This window comes from Solanum dulcamara, chromosome 2, assembly GCF_947179165.1.
Source record: "Solanum dulcamara chromosome 2, daSolDulc1.2, whole genome shotgun sequence".
NCBI classification, from domain to species: Eukaryota; Viridiplantae; Streptophyta; class Magnoliopsida; order Solanales; family Solanaceae; genus Solanum; species Solanum dulcamara.
The window spans coordinates 16,956,899-16,972,888 of NC_077238.1; positions in this window are offsets into that span (position 1 = coordinate 16,956,899).

Here is a 15,990-nt window from a genome sequence, read left to right on the forward strand (position 1 = left end):
GTGTATATATATAAGAGATATTATTTCACGTTTTGACACAAACTAACAGTTTGTTTATGGGCTCCAAGAAAGAATCATTGTGTGACTATCATATGTGAATTGATCTTGACTATATGTATGATGATAGAGAAACTGACCCAAGTATAATTGAGCATGCCCATCCTGTGTAATAATTGATATGATAGGACTGAAGGACCAATTTTTACCATATGGACTATTGTATTTGAGATTGACACTATAAAACTGTATATTTCTCCTGAAATGGTAAAATGATAATGTATTTCTATATATGCCTATTCTGATTACGTTATAGTTGATAGATATGTCCGTATCGTAGGTATGAGGTTGTGGGTAAATAAGTGGAGAGCATTTGATGTGTTATTAAGTGAGATTAGTGACTTAGAGTCAGATATAATGGTGTTCTATTGATGCATGTGTAAAAGGGGGTATTGAGAGAGAATTCAGAGGTTCTGCCCCCGCTATGGCGAGGCCACCATAGTGGGTTAGGTTTCACTATGGTGGGCCAGTACAGTTAGGAGAGGAGCCTTAGTCCACCTTAATGTTTCTCGCTTTCAAGTGAGATGTTATTTATTTTAAGGCCAGATGTGGGTGTGAAAGTTTATGAAAAGTCGACAGGTTAGACTGAGTTAGTGGTGGCCTATAGTTCGGATATTTATCTATGTGTTAGAAGGGCTAGGCCTTCATCTGTATTAGAGTTGGCAGCGGACCAACTAGAAGAGATAAGTATTAGGCTTGAATAACAGTATGGAGGTAATTGAGATGATAATAATTTATGCATAAGAGCATGTTTTCTTCTTGTTGATTTTTTCATAATATGCGGTGGGTATCGGGTTGACTGATGATGCCTATAAGTGTGTACTATTTGTACTGATACTACTCTTGTATGCTACCTTGCATAGTCTGGTTGCAGGGTCAGTGATGTTTCAGGTGAAGACGAAGATTACTCTCCAACAAATTCTACTCTTCCTTTCTTATGGTGGAAGTTCTTTCTTGTTTTTATTTATAAACTGTACTCTTAGATGCTCTTGTACCTGTTTATACTAGTTCCTTGGGAAGGTTTTCAGTGTATTTTCTTAACTATTTTAATCAGTAAAGAGATTTCTTATGTTTTGTTAACTTGTGCATTGACTTGATTTTAAAATTGATGTAAGGGTTCTCCTATCAAGGTTTTAGAGTAGGTGCCCGTATGGATCGATAGGTTGGATCGTGAAAATTCAATACTCATCCTCGCCTTTCATTTTTCTATATACCTACCAAGTAATAATAGTGGTTTAACAGTTCTTATGGTTAGCTCGAATTCAATATATTTGAAATGTTGTTTGCTCTGCTTACTACAGTTAGTACTCTCACCCTTTTTGTTCCCTTTTAATTTGTAGAGCAAATGTATCTGCATCGAATGTTCTAGTTGCTAGTTTGATTGGGATGGTTTATCTAAATTTCTTGTTGCCTTAATAACCACTAATCAATATAGGAAATAATCCAAGAGTGGAAATCCTAATTTACTTAGAATTTATCATTTGGTATTTATTTAATTCATGTCTAATCATAATTTATTTGTCCTAGTTCATATAGGAATAAATTTTCTAGTTCTAGTTTATTTTGGTTTGTTGGTATTATAAATAGAGGTGTCTTGTTATATATTTTCACATAGTGAGATATAAGAGTTTTTGAGTTATTAAGTAAAGTCTCATATCTCTTCTCTCTAGCTTAATAATTTTTTTCTATATAACCTCTGTTGGGTCTTTCGCTTGTGCATATATTATTCTGTTGTGTACTTTTATTTTCTCAAAATTGGTATTAGAGTCTATATGAGATCCAATTAAATCCCTTGTGAGATCTGACACATAAAAAAAATAAATATTTCACATTTATCCAATTATTCCTTTTTTGTGTTTGATGGCAAAAATTATTTTGAGAGTTGATATCAACAGACGAAGAATTTTTCAATGTTGTTGGCCTATGGTCCATTATTAATAATGGATTCATGGAAGCTCCAGAAGGCACAACATTGACTGGTGAAGCAGCTACACAATTGGAAAAAATAGACAATTGAATTATAAGACATGCTTTTACTTTGACAACAAGGTCGAATTGCATGTATATAAGGAATATTTGTATGCAAGTTCAACAAAGGAGGCTTGGAAAATATTAGTTAAATCACATCGACGTGCTATATACGTTAAGAGAGAAAAACTTCAAGAGCTTTGGAGACAGTTTGAGTTGGCTCATTTTAAACCAACAAAATCAACCAAAGAATTTTTTACGAGAATTAAAGATATTGCGGATGATCTAAGGATCAATGGAGAAGTATTAGAAGAAGTTAAAGCTTTTTAAAAGATATTAAATTCTCTAAGTTTAGAGTTTCATACCAAGAAGACAAATATTGAGTCTACTCGAAATCTGAATACTTTGAGACTTTTAATCTAGACAATGAATTAATGATATATGAAATGTATCTTAATCAATATATAGATGTGATAGTGGAGGAAGTATTGCAAAGAAATGATGATCAATAAAAGAAAAAAAGAGTCATCGAATTTGATAGAAATAAATAAAGAAGAACAAAGAAAGGATGATCAATCAAAAGAAGAAGAAGAATCATCAAATCTAAAAGAAATATATGAAGAAGACCAGAATTTAAAAATTATGGAGAAAATAAGTGAAGTTAAAGGTAATTTTTATTGTTGTATAAATGTCTTTTATTGAAAAGAGTATTTAAATAATGATCAATCACTAATAATTTATGAAAAGATTGAAAGGATAATTTGGTTGAAACTGATGCTCTTTTGATAGGCTAATAATTTAAGTCATGAAACATGTAATAGATATGATTGGTCTGTCTATACAAGGTGAAGCTATTGCAAAATAAATAGAAATATTCATTATTATCTCACAAGAAAAATTGTTTGAAGTTTTTGAAGATGAAGCTAGTAATAAAAGAAACAAAAGTGTTTACCAACGATAAGTTTTTGAGGATCTACCTAAAATTGAAGTTGAAAGAATTGAAGTTGTTGATCTGCAGTTGAAGTGCATAATTATGGATATTGAAGATACAATTATTTTTAAGTCATTATTCAAAATTATAGGCTCTGAAGAGTATGAAAAATTATCTCTTGATGATACTACTCTATCACATATAGAAGGAAAAATTAAAGACGAATGAACACACAAAGCCAAGTACATTCCAATTGCAAAAGTAGATGATTTTAGAGAAAGAATAATTATACAAGAATACAACAAAAGTACAAAACATGATGATGATATTTCAAAAATGTTTAATATGAAAAAAGTCAAATTGACTTTGGATTTTATTAAAGAGAGATTGAAGTTGACTAAGAGTGGCATACGCGATTTTGTTGATGCTACATTTTATAGAAAATTGGTAGGGCATTTAAGATACTTGACTTCTACAAGGCTTGGTATTAGTTATGGAGTTGGATTAATTAGCATATTTATGAAATTTTTGCGTCAACCTCACTTGCAAGCAACAAGAGAATTTTGAGATATATTCAAGGTACATATTCTGATGACATATTTTATGCAAAGACTAATGATAATAGTCTTATTGGATTCACTGATAGTGATTGAGCTGGTGATATGATGCAAAGAAAAAGTACTTCTCGCTATGCATTTTATTATGAATATGGTGTATTTTTTTGGTTTTAAAAGAAGAGACAAGTTGTTGCTTTATCAAATGTTGAAGCAGAGTCCATGGCTGCTACAAGTAGTGCTACACAAGCATTATGGTTGAGAAGGATGCTTGGATTTCTTCAACACAAGCAAGATAGTCCTACTTTACGATTTAGTTTGGTCATTGCATTTTCACTTTTTATGTCATGCATTGTACATTCATCCATACTCAGTACATTTCATAGTACTGACCACATACTTCTTTTGCCTATACTACTTTATAAGTTATGATGCTCCTACTCACACTCGTAGTTACTACTTGCATCCGATCGGCGTTGCTTTATTTGGTGAGTCCTCATGATTCGAGGACGCAACCACCTTATGATGTCATTTATTTTATTCCTTTTAGTCTCATATAGCTTTGGGTGAGCTAAGGCTTGTCCAATACCCCCGCCTAGGATAGTAGAGGCTATATCAGACTTAGCATGTTGTACCATATTATTAGACTTGTACTCAAATTTCCTTATTTATGTTAAGATAAGAATTGTTTTTAAGACTTCTCTTCCACATTTCTTTATTATGTTGTTTACGTTTTTATCTTACGTCATGCTAGGGTCTTTTGGAATTCTATTCATCATGTCACTTCTAGAGTATAACTTGGATTGTGACATATATATATTGATTAAAACTAAATAATGTTCCAAATACATGCTAGCAGCATGTATTGTCATTGACAAGACTCTTATTCAAATGCAAGTATTTATTTTTTCAGATACATGTTTACCTAGTTAGATACATTGATAAAATAATAGATATCTTGTCTTAACTCAGAAACATTGACACTTTATCAGATTCATGAACTCTTATTCAGATACATGTGTATAGTCTATCAGATACATATACACTTTTAATTAGATACACTGATAAAAATTAGATACATACAGTTTTAACTCAATAGATATGTCAGATACAATAATAACGTGCTAGATACATCAATAATATGTCAGATACATGTGTAAATCTCTACTTATTATTTCCACAAATAATTGCTTTTTTGATGAAAAATAATTCATAATTTTTGACCTTTCTAAAAACTTTAGAATATTCTTTGCCTTGTCATTAATTACATCAAAAATTACAACCGATTGCAACCAGTCCATTATAGAAAATAGTCACGGGTGCAATTTTCATGTCATTTTTTGAGCAACAATAAACCTCAAAGTAGGACTAAAAATTATCAACAAAGGATAATCCTCCCAAGGAGTTGAAGGATCTAAAAGGCTCGTGCCTTTTGATGCTGCTATGACATTTGCGATCCGATAGAAACAATCTTCGAGGCTGATAGATACATATAGAGAATTTTAACAATCATGTTTAATCTATCTAATACTCAAAATAAAAGAATTATTTTCTGAATCATTTACGAGTGTTTTGATGGATACAAATTGGTAAATATTTTAAAGGATTTTTCTCTTTGCTAAGCTTAGTTTTGTATTGGCTTTAGAAGAAAACATCAAATTATCATCTTGCAAACAATATATTGAAAATTCAACCACGAGGCCTAGTTCCTTATATTTTTGCTGTTGAAAAATAGATATGATTTCATATCCAATGGAACGTATTGCTGGGAAGCAAATTGGATGCCACACAATGTGTAATTCCCTTTTTCTGTAATATACACACCGTCAATTGAAAGCTATAGAAAATCATATACATAACTTAAATAATGGTTGAATCAGTTATAGACCTCAACAATCAGATTGTATTTCTCCATTTTCGATTTTGTGAAGAAGATCTGAGAGAGAAGAAAGAGAGAATGTTGATTACAATTGAAGATGTGACTTGGGAAATAGATTATACCCAATTACTTTATTCTAGGCTACTCTTTAGAGAGTGATTTAAGTCAATGTATTTCACTCCAAATATGATGCAAAATTCTTTAAAATAGTGGGATAATATGCAATTAATTAAAAATACAGATAGAATAAGTATATAAGGTATGAATGTATGGCTAATTAGATGGTTTTACTAAATAAATGGAGATGGAGAATTTGGGTTTCAGGCCCATTTGACTTGAACTTGGGCTTCTAATTTGCTTTGTTGAGCTTTAGGCCTTTGTCCCAAATATTAGCTTTCATTTGATAAGGCTTACTTGAAAATGATTGTATGTTGGGCTTCCAAATCCAACACAAGATGAATGACGTATGAAGAGAGTCTGTTACACTTGTGCTAGGTTTCATACCAAAAAAATTAAAAAGATAGAGAAAAATATTAGTATATGAGGGACAAATTATGACTTAATCAATACTTAATAAATATCATTTCAAATAACAAAGAAGAAAATTGCAAATTTTGTAAACTTTCCACAGATGACTTCAAAAAGATTTTTCATGTTTCAAACTTCAAATATTATTTTAAATATTTGAGGCTGCATGAGTTGCATCTTGATTTACAGATCACATCAATAAACTAAAAGAGAGTGTTATCATCAAGAATTAATTAAAGAAAAAAAAGATGAATAGTTAAGGAAAATCAAACTCTTAAACCATATTAAAGGAAAATAATATTGTTATTATAGCTAATACATGAAGTAAGCATACTAATCACAAGTCAAGGCATAACTTATTATTTTTATCTTTGGACAATTCATGAGTTAGTAAAAAGGTTTAACATCTATTTGAATTCATATTTTTAAAGAAATTTAACATGAATGACATAGACTTGACCCAAATCATAAGAGGGAAACAACTGAATCTATTTTGGAGAAATAATAAGTCACATTTGAGACTAAACATGTGACTAAAAGATTATTGAGCCCTTCTCTTTGCAATCAGGAATTACATATACATTATCAAAACTCTAAAAATCGAAGCGGTTGCACAACCCTTTGAAAAACTCATTTAAATTAAGAAACTTAACACAAGAAAACATTTAGAGTTATACTTGAATAAGGAAAATAAGTCGGCAGCTATATCAACACAATCTCAGTCCAACTTTAGAGAAACATATTCTTGATTTACTAAAGAAAAAGAAGACATTCTTGATTTATTAAGGGTCTTTTTGGAAAGGCACCTGATGATTGGAATTGTTGCAATTGATAGGATTGTAATTATCAGCTTAGTAATTATATAACCTAGTAATTGTGATAACTTATTTGTTTGTCATATTGTAATTACAAGTGGACCGTTTGGTTGCACAAGTGCAATCATAAGGTTATATTAAATTTTAAAATAAAAGTTAATTATGATTAAAAGTTTATATTAGACAAATAAGGACATTTATAAATGATATTAAATTAAATATTTAAGATATATAATGTGCATAAATATGATTTAAAAATAAAATAAAATATAAGTCTATAACCTAATTCAACAATGAATTCTACTTCAATTCAAAAATAAGAATACTAACATAATATGCTAATGACCAATATATAATACAAAAAATTGCATGGAATCACATGAAGTAAGGTTGAGAATGAAAAGGAAATGAAATATAAATTAAAAAAACTAAACTTTTAGAAAATATTAGAGTAATAAAAATAAAAAAATAAAAAAGATAGAAATAAATAATAAATTAAAACAATAAAATAAAAATAAAATAGAAAGAAGAAATTTAAAAGTAGCCACCTTGTAATTAAATGATGTAATTACTAGCAACTTATAGCTCCCATGAGAATAGGAGAGTGTAATTACCTGTAAGATCCCGGAAGTTGGAAAGTCGAAAAACGAGGATCAAAAGATGCTTCCCAGAAATCCCAAATTTTTGGCATCAGATGGGCTTCACAAGGCCCTTAACGGGTCGCTAAGAGGACCACAAACCGTGAAGTACACTGTGGTCCAGGCCCTTGCACACCTGAGTTCAGAAGTGGTGACCACGAAGGGCACCACGGGCCATAGTGCACACCACAAGCCGTGGTGGGCCTCCGTGGTGACACCACCTGCAGGCCTCTGATAGGCCCTGCACCATGCTTCATGTTCACGGACCATATTACCCTTAATGGACCGTTATGGTCTCCATGAAGGAAATACTAAAATTTATTTTTTTCCCCAAAATTTTCAAAGTCCAAGTCTAACACCACGAATGACCACCACGGGTCGTAATGCCCATAACAGACCGTGGTGTGTCTCATGGTGGGCACCCTTATAAATCCCATTTTCAAGAAACTTTATTCAAGCTCCACGACTACCACCATGGGCCGTGGTGAAATTCACGGACCATGGTGGGTCCCCCATCAGTTGTAATTTTTAGTTTTTAAGAGGGGGCATTTTGGTTATTTTATGTATTTCATTAATGAATGTAGACGGTTTTGGGACTATGTTCTCACCTATCAACTACCCTAAAGTCTTCTAACCCTCTTATTCTCACATAATTTCCAAAATCAGAAAACCTTCTCTCCCATGTTTTCTCTCAAAAGTCTTCTTCTCCCTCAAACAATTTAAAGGATTTCTTTACAATTCAAAGGATTTCTTTAAGGTCAAACTTTCACTCTCTTCAGTTTAGGGCTCATAAAGGTCAAAGTATGTGGGACTTCATCCATGGGTACCTTTCACCCATGGAATCCCCAAGATTTCTTCTCAATTTCTCTTATGATTTCTTCAATTAAATGCCCTAATGGCATGATTTTCATTGAGTTTTCTCAATTATGGTATACTTTAATACTATTAGCCTAATTATGCATAATTCACATCATATTGCATGATTTTAAGTTGAATTTCAATGACCCATGCTATATGCTAGTTTCAAGTATGATTTTCAAGTTATTTTAATGAAAGCTTTATGAATGAGTTTAAAGATGCTTTATGCAAAGAAGTTTATGAATGATGATTCTATGATGTTTCAAGCAAGTTAATGATAGAGCAAGTTAGATCCTAAAGATATTTTTATGAATAAAGATATGTAATGATGGAAGGCCTACACCTACATTATATGAGTTATGTGATAGATGAGCTAATCCTATTATTTTACTATGATGGTGCTAGATAAGCTATTCTTATGTTATTTTATAACGATGAATTATTATCTATTATTATCTTTCCATATGATGTTTATGATCATATTTTATGAGTTCCGTTGGGATAATGACTAAGAACCGAAAGGACTATTAGGTGGGGTTTGATCCGGTAACTAAATGTTTGTTACCCAAGAAAATCCTAGTAGCAACCTTTATTCCCAAACTACGTAACCCGCGTAGGTTTACAGATGCCACTATGGCGAAGCTAGTGGAGCCACATAGAGAAGTTAAAAGAGTTACTAATGGAGTACGCCCTGCAAGATAGTCTCTTCCATCTCGATGTACGAGTCATCGAATTCCAGGTATTAGCTCGCATGGCCTTATATGTCGGTTAAAGGTCCTATCCCACAACAATTTCAGTTGAGTTATGAGTTCTTATGACAATTATGAGATTTTGATGAATTGACCAATAAGATGAATGTTTTCATGTTTTCATGACATTATTCATGTTTTAAAGATATTGGTCTTGCACTCTAGGATTCATATTGATTATGTCCTATGTTTATTGTTCATGCATTTTCTCTCATACTTAGCGCATTTCATATACTAATACATACTTTTTACCTACATTGTATCATAATGTAGTGTCTGACGATCACGCTCATCCTTCTCCCTCTTGTGGCTATAGTTAGCACTATTGTACTGTTGGTGAGTCCTCATGTTCATAGGACGAGATATTTTATTTCTTATGAGTTTATGACTTCTTTTACCTTTTATATTGGGTGAGCTAGGAGGTTGTCTTATGCCCCCATCTAGAATACTAGAGGCATGTTAGATGTTCATGGAGTCTATATTGTCTCTTATTTTGCATTTTGAGACTTATGTTCTATATTGAGATTATGCTTCTGTATCTTTGATCCTTGCTAATTTATTTTATTTATCTTATGTATTCTCTTGAATGTTATGCTAAGAGGCTTGGTTGTGATCCCTCATGATTCTAATAGTTGTGTGGCGGCTAGGCCCTAGGTTGGGTCGTGACATTACTGTCTGCCAATTACATTCAATTACCTATTAACCAAGTAATTACATGGCCAATCAAACATGTAGAATAATGTAATTGTACTCACTTACAATAAATCCAATTATCAGGCCTGACTTTCAAAACAAAAAGAAGACATTCTTGATTGACATAAAAGATTAATTATATCAATTAAATTGATTTAACTAATTTAAAGAAAATAAATCATACTTTAAATTAGAGGTTTTTTTTGTGAAATGATTTTTTGAACCAAATAGTGAAATTATGGTATATATACACACATGCTATAAAATAATAATAATAATAATAATAATAATAATAATAATAATAATAATAATAATAGTAATAATAATATTAAAAGAAATGAAAATATAATAAAGGAAGAGAGAGAGTATAGAGAAAGAGAAGAGCAGTAGTATTTTTATTAGTAGTATATATGTGGTGTATTCACATTGCCGAGTGCAATGCCCTTTTATAGGTAATATTTTGCTTGGAGAAGTTATTGAGCTACAGTAAAAGTTGGTCCCTATGGATATTCACTTGTTTATAACACATCCTCTTGGATGTTCACATACAAAAGAAAGAATATATACATAATTATTTGTAATATGCATTGCTTGCTGCCTGATTAAAAACTTTATCAGGAAAACCCTGTGGGATAAAACCTTTACTCCTCCCGGTGAAGACATCATTTAATATATCGAAGGTGACGCATTCTAATCTTGTAGCTTAATTTCTCAAATGTTGAAGTTGGCAATGCCTTGATGAACATATCTATTAAATTATCACTTGAACAAACTTGTTGAAGATCTATTTCACCTTTCTTTTAAAGATCATGAGTAAAGAAGAATTTTGGTGAAATATATTTTTTTTGTCTCCTTTGATGTATCCTCCTCTTAGTTGATATATACATACAACATTGTCTTCTTATAATGTAGTTGAAATATCTTTTTTCAAAGGGAGGCCATGTGTTTCTTGGATGTGTTGAGTTATTAATATCAACCATCATGGGTAGCTATTAAATCTGTGTTATTTTAAGAAATATCAATCATAGTTCTCTTTGTTGAACGACATGATATAGTAGTACCTTCATATGTGAATAAATGACATATATGAGATCGACCTTTATGTGAATCAAACAAATATCCTGCATTTGCAAAATGTAAGACCCCAAAAGTCGAAAAATTGGATCAAAAGGAAAACTCAAGAAAATGTGGATTGACCTCAAGTTTACGAGTCCCTCTACAACTCATAGATATCCCTACGACTCGTAAGGATGAGTCGTAGAGTGAAATCTTGAGCTTTTCCAAGAACATCCTCAGGAGGAGTCCTATGGCTCAATAGGACGAGTCGTAGTCCAATTGACGAGTCGTAAGGACGACTCGTAACCAAACTTCAGATACTAGAAATTTGAAGATTTCTAGATCTGCAGGATGAGTTGGGTCTACGAACCATAATTTTGTTGAAGAGTTCTAAAAATGACACGTGTATACAACTTCAGAGACCCAATTTTATGGTCTTTCTTAGACCTGCAGTATGACTCAAGTCTACGACTTGTAGACTTAAAGAAAAGTCCTAGGAGTCGATTCATAGGGTTCAAATTTTAAATTTAATGGAGGATAGTATTTTCTTTTTCCAATTTCGGTTTAATGAACCTAGACGCTATTATGGCCAATTTCTAGCTTATAACTACCCATTCCTTCAAAATTCCCCCTAGTCTAAATCATTTTTCAAGAATTTCACTAAGGCAAGAACAAGAAATTCTCTCAAAGTTCTTCTCCAAATTTCAAGATAGAGTTTCAAGTTCATCACGGTTCTTCTTCAATTTTGAGTTGATTTCACCAAGGTATATGGGGATTGATCCATGGGTTCCTTCCAACCATGGAGTCCCAATATTTTTCTTCAAATATCTTCATAAATTTCATTGGTTTCTAACCCTAGTTTTGATAAATTGCATTGGGTTGTTTTACTATGATATTTATGTGTTAATTTATCCGGTGCAAATTTATCTTTTGTTACTTTTTATGTGGCCATGAGATTTGATGTTAGCCCCAAAATATTGTTAGAGCCCTTTTCTATTTATACTCGCGTAGGTGAGTCGGTTATGGCTAAAATAGTCTATAGAGATTGTCCGGTTTTGGTTTTTTCATAAAGTTAGCTTGTGTGATCTAGTTGAGCTTGATATGACCAATTTTGATGTTATCTTTGGTACGAATTGTCTATATGCATGTTATGCATCTATTAATTATAGAACCCGAGTAATTAAGTTCCAATTTCCAAATGAGTTGGTCCTAGAATGGAAGGGTAGTAATTCTGTGTTTAAGGGTCAATTCATCTCATGCCTTAAAGCTCGGAAAATAATTTCCAAGGGTTGTATCTACCATTTTGTGAGGGTTAGGGATACTAATTTCGAAACCCCTACTCTAGAGTCGGTCCTACTTGTTAATAAGTTTCCAAAATTATTTCTGATGATCTACTCGGTGTTCACCCAAAAGGAAAGTTGACTTTGGCATAGACCCTTTTCTCGGTACTCAACCTATTCTATTCTTCCTTACCGTATGGATCCAGCAGAACTAAATAGCTAAAGGATCAATTGAAAGACATTTTAGACAAGGGTTTCATTAGACCAAGTATATCCATATGGGGTTCTCCCATTTTATTTGTTAGAAAGAAAGATGGTTTGCTTCGAATGTGTATCGATTACCGGTAATTGAACAAAGTAACCATTAAGAATAAATACCCAATTTTGAGGATAGATGATTTGTTTGACCAACTATAAGGGTCAAGCTACTTCTCTAAGATTGATCTCCATTTCGATTATCACCAATTAAGGGTAAGGGAGTGTGGTATTCCCAATATGGCATTTCGAAATAGGTATGGCCATTATGAGTTCTTAGTTATATTTTTTGGATTGACCAATGCCCCCGTGACATTCATGGACTTGATGAATAGGATGTTCAAATAATATTTGGATATGCTTGTAATTGTATTTATTGATGTCATTTTGGTTTACTTTCGGAATAAGAAGGACCATGAAATCCATTTAAGGATTGTATTGCAAACTCTAATGGACAAGCAATTATTTTCCAAGTTCAATAAGTGTGAGTTTTGGCTAAGAGAGGTTGCGTTTTTTGGTCACATTGTGTCCAGTGAAGGGATTATGGTTGATACTAAGAAAACTGAGGTGGTGAATAATTGGCCTAGACCGTTATCTCTTTTGGATATTAGCAAGTTTCTCGGGCCTAGACGGATATTATAAAAGGTTTGTGGAAGGTTTTTCATTAATCTCTTCGCCTTTGATTAAGTTGACCCAAAAGAAAGTGAAGTTCCAATCGTCGGAAGCTTGTGAGAAGAGTTTTCAAAAGTTGAAAGATCATCTTACTACTGCCCCTATTTTGATTCTACCAAAAGGGTTCGATGGTTTTGAGGTGTATTATGATGATTTAAGGGTAGGGCTTGGTTGTGTCTTGATGCAACATGATAAGGTGATAGCCTATGCTTCTAGGCAACTTAAGGTGCATGGAAGAAATTATTTGACTCATGACTTGGAGCTAGCGCCGGTTGTGTTTGTTTTGAAGATTTGGAGACACTATCTTTATGGTGACTATGTGGATATATTCACCGATCACAAGAGTTTACAATATGTGTTTAAGCAACAGGATTTAAATCTTCAGGAAAAGATATATCTTGAATTGTTGAAAGACTATGATATTCGTGTGTTGTACCATCCGAGTAAAGCTAATGTCGTTACCAATGCACTAAGTAGATTGTCCATGAATAGTATTGCACATATTGAGGAAGAAAAGAAAGAATTGGTTAAAGATATGCATATGTTGGCTTGATTAGGTGTTCAGTTAGTTGATTCTAATGATGGAGGTATTGTTGTTCGTAACAATTCAAAATCGTCTCTTATAGCGGATATCAAGGCTAAGCAATATAATGATCCGGTGTTGGTAGAATTGAAGAACTCAGTTTCCAAAATGCCATTGAGGATTTCACCCAAGGGATAGATGGTGTGCTTCATTATCAAGGCCGCTTGTGTGTGCCTACTGTTGATGGTTTGAGAGAGTTAATATTAGATAAGGCCCATAGCTCACTATATTTGATTCATCCGGATCCACCAAAATGTATCACGATTTGAGGAAAGTGTATTGGTGAAATGACATGAAGAATAATATAACGGAGTTCATGGATATGTGTCCAAATTGCCAATAAGTTAATGTTGAGCATAAAAAATCGAGAGGTTTAGCTCAAGACATTAAGATTCCTACTTAGAAGTAGGAGGATGTGAACATAGACTTTGTGATTAGCTTTCCCCGTACTAAGAAACAATATGATTTCATTTGAGTTGTTGTGGATAAAATGACTAAGTCAGCTCATTTTCTACCGGTTAAGACTTCTTATACTGCTGAAGACTATGCTAAATTGTATGTTCTGAGTTGGTAAGACTACATGGTGTTGTCTTGTCCATTATATCAGATCGAGGTACTCAATTCACTTCGCATTTTTAGTAGTCATTTTAAAAGGGTCTTGGTATGAAAGTCAAACTAAGTATGGCCTTTCATCCTCAAATGGATGGACAAGCTGAAAGAACAATTAAAACATTAGAGGATATATTGAGGGTATGTGTTATCAATTTCAAGGGAAGGTAGGATGAGCATCTACTGTTGATTGAGTTTGCCTATAACAATAATTATCACTCTAGCATCAAAATGACTTCTTTTGAAGCATTGTATGGGAGAAGATATAGGTCCCCAATGAGATGGTTTGAAGTAGGTGAGATGGCCTTAATTGGTACTGATTCGGTGATAGAGGCCATGGAAAAGGTGAGAGTCTTAAGGGAGAGATTGAAGATGGCTCAAAGTCATCAAAATTACTATTCAAATGTTAGGAAAAGAGAGCTTGAATTTAAGGTGGGTGATTGGGTCTATTTGAAGGTTTCATCCATGAAGGGTGTAATGCGGTTTGGTAAGAAAGGAATTTTTTTTTCCTAGATATGTTGGACCTTATAAGATATTGAGACGCATTGGCAAGGTGGCTTATAAGTTAGATTTTCCATTTGAGTTGGCTATGGTTCATCCGATGTTTCATGTATTTATGTTGAGAGAGTTTATGGGTGATCCAAATTCCATTGTATCCTTGGAAGATGTAAGAGTTGAAGAGAATTTGACTTATGAGGAGGTTCTGGTGGAAATCTTAGACTGGCAAGTGAAGAAGTTAAGAAACAAAGAGGTTACATCCATCAAAGTATTATGGAGAAATCAACAAGTAGAGAGTGTTACTTGGGAAGCCGAGTGGTTATGATGAAACAATACCCGCATCTCTTTTCCTCTACTCAAGCCTAAGGTAGTAAGTTATTCCAATTCAAAATGATTGAACTCTTATGTATTCAGTTCCTCCTATGTCATTCACATGCATGCATGTTCATGGAGACTGATTTTTAAGTCATATTTTATGTTAAGTTTGAAAATCTCATGTTCTATGTATTTTAGGTGTCATTGTATTCATGTTGGGTTGGTAGTCCTCTTTATGTGTCTTTCCTAGGCTAGTTGAATCTCATTCAAGAATGAATGTTCTCAAGAGGGAGATATTCTAAGTCCCTGGAAGTTGGAAAGTTGGATCAAAAGGAAAACTCAAGAAAATATTGACAGTCCTTAAGTTTACGATTTCCTCTACGACTCGTAGATATCCCTACAACTCGTAAGGATGAGTCATAGAGTGAACTCTTAAGCTTGTCCAGGACCATCCTCAAGAGGAGTCCTATGACTCAATAGAAAAAGTTATAGTCCTGTTGATGAGTCGTAAGGATGACTCGTAACAAAACTTCAGAGACTGGAAATTTGTAGGTTTCTAGACCTGTAGGACAATTTGGATATACTACCCCTAATCTTGTTGACAAGTTGTAGAAATGACTCTTAGATGCAACTTCGGACCTAATATTTAGGGTCTTTCTCAAAACTGCAGTACGACTCAAGTCTATGACTCCTAGACTTGAAGACGAGTCAGAGGAGTCGATTCGTAGGGTTCAAATTCTAAATTTAATGAAGGGCTTTAATGGTAGTATTTACTTTTTCCCTTTCACTCGTAGTGTAGGGAAGGAGTGGAATCTAGGGTTCCTACTAATTGAGTTAAGGAAGCAAACTCTTTCAAAGAGAAATAATCACTCCTGTAGCTTATTGCGCTCGATCTACATCCTACTAACTCAATTAAGCTTTTCTTCTTATAATCAACTGGAAATTGACCAAAAGAACCTGTCAAGCCTTAGAAGTCAAAGCATTCATCCCTGAGAGTAAGAGGAGTCGTATTGTCTTTTCCTGTAAGACCTCAAAAGTCAAAAAGTTGGAAC